This window comes from Charadrius vociferus, unplaced genomic scaffold (assembly GCF_000708025.1).
Source record: "Charadrius vociferus isolate BGI_N301 unplaced genomic scaffold, ASM70802v2 scaffold141, whole genome shotgun sequence".
NCBI classification, from domain to species: Eukaryota; Metazoa; Chordata; class Aves; order Charadriiformes; family Charadriidae; genus Charadrius; species Charadrius vociferus.
This window is the reverse complement of record NW_009647743.1, coordinates 3,879,801-3,888,465: the sequence shown is the minus strand read 5'-3', so window position 1 is coordinate 3,888,465 and position 8,665 is coordinate 3,879,801.

The following is an 8,665-nucleotide window of genomic DNA, read 5'->3' as shown; positions in this document are numbered from 1 at the left end:
GCTGAAGCGGGGGGTGTTTCCATCTTGCTTTGTGTTCCTCTCACTCTTGCACGATGTGGCAAAGAAAGTGTCACTCCATAATTTTCAAAGAACAAGAAAAGTCTGTTTCGTGTTACAATCTCTCTTCTTCTCCAGTAATGTGCTCTTTTTATATTACAATAAAACATTTTCTGCCTAAGGCTTTGAGTCAGGGGAGATGGACATTCAAAAGCCTTTGACTCTTTTGCATTTAGAGCCATCGCATGTGCAAATGTGCCAGGAATGAATGTGTTACATTTCTGGAGTCCCACCTGGTTTCTTAACGACTTACCAAATACTATCACAGTCAAAATGCCTTCAGGCTTGCAAGTGAAGAGGGTTTGCGTATCCAATTGGAGAGCAGGCTCACGGCAGATGGGAGGGACCCATCTATGGAGGCTCTTTGAAACTCCACCAGTTTCACCTTGAAAAGTTTGGCTTGATCAGAAGATTCAGGGTTATCTTGTCGGCTGGAAAGTAGGGTCTGATAAATAAAGTGCATTAAATCTGCTTACAGTTCTGCTTAACAAGATCCTGACTTCTGTTTTACCTGGTTAAAAAACTGATTGCATGCAAACTGTTAAAACAGATTTTACTACCAATAAAAAGGTAAGCAGTGCATCGTTTTGAAAAAATATCTGGAAATTTGATAGTGACTGAGCAAAAATGGAAAGCTTTGGAAATGACTCTGTTCATCTTTATTGGATTTACGAAGAGCCTTATTCTAGGATGACGTAAATTTATAGAGCTTCACTAAATTTAGTTATGCCCCTCTTGCACTAGCTACAAATTTGTTTTGGGGTTATCTTTCGTACAGTTTAGATACTCTATTCGCCTTCCTAACACTCAGCTTCAACAGTCCCATTATCAGTCTAACTTGCCGAAGTCAGAAGTCAGCCTGCTGGAAGAGATCCACCTCTTTGGAGATACCTCTAGGGAAGTCTCCCACACAGGAAACACTGAACGTCTCTCCCTGACGTGAAGGATGGGGCCAGGCTTTGGGATGCTCATTCCATGGGAAGGGCTGGGACCAGGCTTCCCTGCTGCTGTTTCCCTCCTGGAGGAAGGATGTGGAAGGGAAAGTTTCTGCTTCTCTGAGGAACAGTGCTGCCCAGCTCCCCCACGCTGGACCATCCAGCAACGGCAGCGAGAGGCATGTGCACTTCCAGAGCGCTGCCCTTTGAGGCACCTTACCCTGCCTACGCATTGAAACAGGACAGCCATCACATGCAGTCGTACTGAATGGTAACAGATACCAGTTTTCAGAAGGCATAGAATGTATAATATTTACCTGTTTCCTACTTCAGATACTTGATTGTAGCACTTTGTAGCTAAAGAGTAAATTAGAGTTGAGCAGAATATAGAAACATAGAATCACAGAATGCTTTGGGTTGGAAGGGACCTTAAAGACCATCCAGTCCCCCCCTGCCCTGGGCAGGGACACCTCCCCCCAGCCCAGGTTGCTCCAAGCCCCGTCCAACCTGGCCTTGAACACCTCCAGGGATGGGGCAGCCCGCCTTCCTAACACTCAGCTTCAACAGTCCCATTATCAGTCTAACTTGCCGAAGTCAGAAGTCAGCCTGCTGGAAGAGATCCACCTCTTTGGAGATACCTCTAGGGAAGTCTCCCACACAGGAAACACTGAACGTCTCTCCCTGACGTGAAGGATGGGGCCAGGCTTTGGGATGCTCATTCCATGGGAAGGGCTGGGACCAGGCTTCCCTGCTGCTGTTTCCCTCCTGGAGGAAGGATGTGGAAGGGAAAGTTTCTGCTTCTCTGAGGAACAGTGCTGCCCAGCTCCCCCACGCTGGACCATCCAGCAACGGCAGCGAGAGGCATGTGCACTTCCAGAGCGCTGCCCTTTGAGGCACCTTACCCTGCCTACGCATTGAAACAGGACAACCATCACATGCAGTCGTACTGAATGGTAACAGATACCAGTTTTCAGAAGGCATAGAATGTATAATATTTACCTGTTTCCTACTTCAGATACTTGATTGTAGCACTTTGTAGCTAAAGAGTAAATTAGAGTTGAGCAGAATATAGAAACATAGAATCACAGAATGCTTTGGGTTGGAAGGGACCTTAAAGACCATCCAGTCCCCCCCTGCCCTGGGCAGGGACACCTCCCCCCAGCCCAGGTTGCTCCAAGCCCCGTCCAACCTGGCCTTGAACACCTCCAGGGATGGGGCAGCCACAGCTTCTCGGGGCAACTTGTGCCAGGGGCTCACACCTGCACAGTCAAGAATTTATTCCTTATAGCTAGTCTAAATCTCCCCACTTGCAGTTTAAAACCATTCCCCCTTGCCCTATGGCTCCCCTCCCTGATCCAGAGTCCCCCCCAGCTCTCCTGGAGCCCCTTCAGGCACTGGAAGGGGCTCTGAGGTCTCTGCGGAGCCTTCTCTTCTCCAGGCTGAACCCCCCCAACTCTCCCAGCAGAGGGGCTCCAGCCCTCGCAGCATCTTCCTGGCCTCCTCTGGACCCTGGAATTTCTAGAACCTTAATATATTTCACGGAATGTTTTCCAGTTCCAGCTATGTTAAAGAGCAACTTGTGTTTTACCAGTTTGAAAGTTCTGGGACCTACTGTGAGTTTTTCCCATGTTCTTGAGCATCCAGGTTAGTAGTAGTTATTATTCTTTCCCCCCAACTGAACTTTAAGGTTTTTTCTCTTCTTTTCTTTTATTATATAACCTGAACATCTGTATCAGTTCATGTCTACTCAGGAAAAACTTAGGTATGTGCTAAAAATTGCTCTCTGGAACAGCACTGTCATCTACAGAAAAATGAATCCATAATGCAAAAGGTTTGAAAACACCTTTGTGATGGTACAGCACTAGCTGGTGATGTGGACAGAACTGGGGGAGAGCTGAGTTTTTTAAGGCAGAATCTGAAAGTCATTGATATCATGTAAAAACCCCACAAGTGGTTAATATTTTTAATTTAATCTTTTTGCCAGTTCTAATGACAACATACACCGATGATTAGGGTATCCTTGGAGAACTTATCTTCTTTGACTACCAGCACTATTTTGATTGCTTTGTAACAGCCTGATAGTTTACTGCAAGCAGGAGTCAGCGATGCTACCGACTCCTTCGTGTTTAGAGGTAAAATAACTACAAATTCTTTTTTCCTTTTTAAAGGTGAGAAAGGTACAAAAGTAATTCCTCTTTGTTACACAGTATTCCTGTGTTTGGCCCTATTTCTGATTGCTTTTCATTAATTAATGTAGATTAGACATGCATTGTGGATGTATAGTGTATTTCACATCTTTGCAAACCAAGACCTATACAATGTATCAAAATGGTTTTGAGTTGGAAACAGTTTTATTTTGTAGAAAATACTAATTCTAAAACACACGTTTCTTCTTATAGATACATTAGTGCTAAGTGATTTCTGGGATTATATGTTATGGTCCATAATTAATGCTTCCAAAGATGATGATATAATTTAAAATACATAAATTATGAATGGCTTCTGTTCTGTAGAGACCTTATTTTTTCCCCTATGTGTATTGAGGTAGGTTTTACCTATGAATAAGTCCAGTCCACCTTTCCCCAGCACTTTTTGTGTATATTGGACTCTTTTCAGAAAATCTGCAGCAATTTAAACAACTGCACAGAAAGCATTTTGCAGTGCTTTGATTCTGAATTTGTTTGCATGTGTGTGAGATGCTGGAAGTGTAAACATTTGCAGTGGTGCTGAGAATGGGCCAATGTGAATTTTAAGCCCAGAAATTCTTTTTTTCTCACTGTATTCGTCCAGATATTTTAGCACATGAAAACTGCTGGGAAGTGCCAGCTCTGCCAGAGACAGTGTTGGAATGCTGGTCGCTTGTAAATACTAGACATTTATATGTGGCCAGTTTTGCATCCGTTGCTCACAATGTATATTACTGAGGCATGCAAACAGCTCTCTCGGTTAGATGAAACATTTCCTTTTAACTCTCTGAGTAAAGGGGTGTATACTTTTGTGCTGTCCTATCAGGAGACTGTGGTTTCTGAATCCATGTGTTATGTATAATTTAGAGAGATTGTGCAGAAGTTTGTATGAGACTGTCTTATTCCCCTTCGTATTCAGACAATTCATTTCAGAACATTATCTGTAGGAAAAGTTGTGTGCCCAGTGTGGGCTTATTCCAGAGGCATAGATTAGATAAAGGTCTAAGCACCAAAAAGGCAGACAAATTGATTAGTACTTCCTATGAGTTTTACGTGGAATTAATTGGATGACAAAAAGAGCTTCAAACTGGCGTGGATAGGAGAAGACCATCTCAAACTTCCATTCTACCCCTACAGACCACAAGTTGTGCTCAAGCTGGACCATCCAGGCATCTCAGATAGTACTTTCTCATCCATCAGCTGAAAACCAGGGAAGGACTAGACACCTCAGCTGTGATGGACGAGCTTGTTGGAGTCACCGGACAACTTATGACCTTAGAGCGAAATGTGATATTCTTCTGTCAAGATCCTGGTGTCTGGGTTATAGCGTGAAATTCACTCCAGCACAACTAGCCAGCTAAGCACGCACATCACTGCCCCGTGCAGAATCTCAGGACCTGCTCAGGAGGCCAGCAATGGCTGGAGTAGACACATTACCTGGGGTGTAAACTCTCAACAGGTGAGGCCGCAAGCAAGGAGGGCAGTAAGCTTGAAGCTACTGGCATGAGTGCGGCGATACTGAAAGTCTGAACGGATGCCTTCAGCAGGCAGTGGATTAGAAGATGAACATTGGCTTTTGGCAGCCCGCTGGGGAGTGATCAGCATCATCTTTGGTAGAAATGTATAGGGATGGAAGATGTGCTGGCTGATGATGCCTGTTTCTGGGACATGGTGGTGCATTTTTCCACGCTAGTCGAAGTGAAATAGCCAGAATCCAGGAGCGGAGGCTGCCCTCCTGGGAGCTAGAATAGGATTTTAGACATTATGTGCTAGTGTTGCAGATTTCACAGGTGACACTGCCTGGAAGGCAGGAAGGTAATTCTGGCTTTTCTCTTGTCTCCTGTAAAATGCAATGCATGCAGTGCCTTCCTCTGCCAGGAAGCTATGAGAGACTTTTGTTGCACTTGGCCTCAGCACAGAGAAAGAAATAGCCTTGAGATCTTCTCTGACGAAGGGCTTCTGATCACTTACTATCGCACCAGCAGGTGGCGGAAAGCTTGTGCAAACAGATTTCGCCCAGACATTGTAATGATGAGATGGACCCCACTCTAAGGATGTGTTTGGAGAGCGTTGCGGTGGGAACAGGGCACAGAAGTTAGCGCGCTTCATAATGCCCCGCTGTGGGTGGCACATTAGAGGGTCTGTCTTGTGCAGCGTGTTCTCGTGTCTCGAGCCTGGGGCCAAAGGCGCCTTACAGGATGGATATTGATGATGCAGATCACTTGTCTTGGTAAATTTAAGCCTGAATTTAGGCATGTCAAGGGCAATTTAGACATCACCGCTGAAGCTGATTGCAAAACTTCCACTCAGTACTGTGCAGGCCACCCTTTGAGTTTGATTGCAAATGTGTTATTTTTTTTCTAATATGAAAAGCCCATTTTTTCTTACCCATTCATATGTCAAGCTTATGTTCACAGAATTTTTGCAGGCAAAACTTTCTATGCATGGATTCTATATGGTATGTATACTAGCACAATGCCTCCAGGAGACTCCCTATTTCATAGTTATCACTTCAGTGTGGATATAAGGGCTCCTGGAAGCATGTTGTGTATGAAAATGTCTTCAGGACATAATAGACTTGTGGTACTGCAACCATCATTCACTTTTTTCCCCTAATTCTAAGGACCTGCTTTTTTTTTGGTTTGGTTTCTTTGTTTTTTTGATTGTTTTTTTTATTTTTTTTTTTTCTTAAGAGAATTGCATTTGTAACCCTCTTTCTCTGATTCACTTTGGCAACTTTTACTCCTTTTGCTTTTTTATCGTGAGCGTGAAGCACAGAACTCCCACCGCCAAAGAGCACAGAGCAGTGGTGTATGTGCGAGCACGCTGTGGATAGCTAGGACTAGTGAGCTCGTAGTTGGTGTTAGCAGGCTGAGCTTTAGGTGCTCACCACTCTGATGAGCCATCTGACAAGCGCTTGCTGCTCAGGCAGTTTTAACTCAGGTGAGGAGGGGTCAACCATCTTTGCTCCTTAGACTGAGCTGAGCTTTGATGTCGCTGAGTTCTGATTCCCCTTTTTTAGCATTTTAAACCTTTTAATGTCAATATTTCTCCTTTTGAGTCCTCACGCTGCTAACTATCCCCATATCCGCTCTTAGACTTTTTTCTGTGTTTTTATGCTTCTTGTCTCACATGGCTCTTGGTTCACTTCCTTTCGGTCATCTCAGCAGTTTTCTCAGCAGCCTGACCAAAGGTCACACAGCTGTACTGCCCCAAACTGGGCTTTGGTTCACAGGCAGGGGTAGCCCTTGTCTGAGGGTTGCGTGTGAATGGTGTCTCTAAATAATTTCCTTTTCTGACTAGTTTTTTATCTGAAGTTTTTGAGAAAAAAGTAATATTTGCACTTGTGGCTTTAGCTACACCCCACTAAGCTCAGAATGTTGAAATGAAACATGGAAACAGCCAAGACCAAATTTAGTGTCTTGGTGTTGTGCAAATCTTTGCAGAATTTAGAACAATAAAAAAAAAAAAAACAAAACATGATAAAAGATTATGAATAATACTTAGGATTTCCGTTGTGTTTTGCTGTTCAAGGATGTGTACAAATATTAAATAACTAATCACTGAATAAAGTATATTTAAAATAAAATATAAAATATATTCTAGTGTTCAGAAGCCAAAGAGCATTGTGCTACTGAATAAGAATTATATGGAGAAAAATTACTTGAGAGAGATCTTCACAGTAAATTAGATATTATTACTTTCATTATTTGCTGTTTCCTGGCATATAGATGATCCTATCATGGACTAGAATTGCACCCTTTCACACACTGTACAAGCAACACCAAATAGTGAACTCCCATCAGCAAATTTACAATCTGAGCATATAATGAGGGATGATAGGCAACAAAATTTTAGGATTTGGTGAGATGCATTAGACTGTAGTGTAGGTAGTGTCTTGCTACACAAACTGCCTAACTTCAGTCTGGCTTTTCTTAGACATTAAACAAAGGAGGTTATAAAGAAGGAATATATATGAATTTAATGAGAGAGTCTTGCAGCTGTCTTTTTTATAAGAATTATGAACCTTAAGCAGAGATCTCATGGGAAGCCTGTATTCTGTTTAACAATAAAACCCAAGTGGCCAAGATTGCTGCCTTTCCTGCAAGACTGGCATTCTTCTCTCCATGCTGGAAGAAATGCCAAGTTAATTATCATCAAAATAAATTGAATTTTGCTGATAGTTAGTTGCATTTTTATAATTTAAAGCTGTGATTCTGCAGGCATTTAAACAGGTGTGTACCTCGGCTCATGTGAACAGTTATCATCTGACACAATGAAGTGAGCCACAAACACCTTGGCAGCTTTCCACTCTGAAAATATGCTGTTCTCCAGCAGACTCTGAATCTACCACTATCAGGAGCATTTTCAAATCATCTTCCAAGGTGTCTTGTCTGGTTCTCAATGTGCTCTTTCTCTTTAAGACTGAAACTTTAGAAGAAATGAAAATCCTCCTTAGATGATTGCTATACAAATGTCTCAGAATTCCTCTGGAAAGCTCCTTGGTTGTTTCGTGATGGCTTTTTTGTGCTTCACATACTAAAGTGCCAGAGACAGCTGGTGGAATATCTTCTGCTCTCTTGAGCACCTCATCTGTTACAATAAATGCTTACACAGCGGTGTGTTACAGGCTGGTTATCTAAGATTTGCAGAGATACAAGACAACAGGTTTAAGGTTTGGACTTTATTTCTTTTTGGTGACTCTCAGCAATTTTTTTTCTTTTTGTTATTGAGAGCTTGTATGGTTTCACATCTCTCTTTGGACTTCCAGCTTGCTTTATACTCCTATGCGCAGGTTGCAATCTCTCTGTGTACGGCACTTCACCCGAGAGTAGAGTGGAACCATATGGACAGATACTATCCCTGTCTTCTCTCCTGAAGTATGAAGAGATAAGTGATTAACGATTTCTGGCCTGCAAAGCTAAGATGTGTCATGTGCCATGATGTAGGAGTTTTCCACCTAGAAGCCTTGATTAGGGAGATGAGTGTATAATTGATGAGAAAGAGGAAAAAAACCCAGAAATATTAGGGAAAGTAATTACATGTCTAAAATGCTTTGGTTGTCTCTGATTCCACCTTGGGATGCAGAAATGGACTCTTGGGATTTCTTTCATCTCTACTTTTTATTATTCTGTTTCTCTAGGAGAAGACATGTAGGATGCCAGGATTAATACCTGTCTGCATGCAATGCTGTTTCTAAATAACATGCAACACCAAAACAACATCTCGTTCACAGCCAGTGGCTTCCTCCATGCAGCTCTTTATCTGAGTTCGTAAGGAGGGATTTGCAATGGGAATGAGAGAGAAACCAAACAAGGACATAGGCAGAACTAAGATGGAGGCTGATGAGGGGACTGCTGTCCAGCTGGCTCTGCAGTGACTGCCTTGTAGTTCCGCTCGCTTCAGCAGGGCTTTCATGTCCCTGAGGGCCCCAACCGCCCCGACTGTCCCTGCCCGCCCGCGGGACCTCCCCCACCCGCCCCGGGC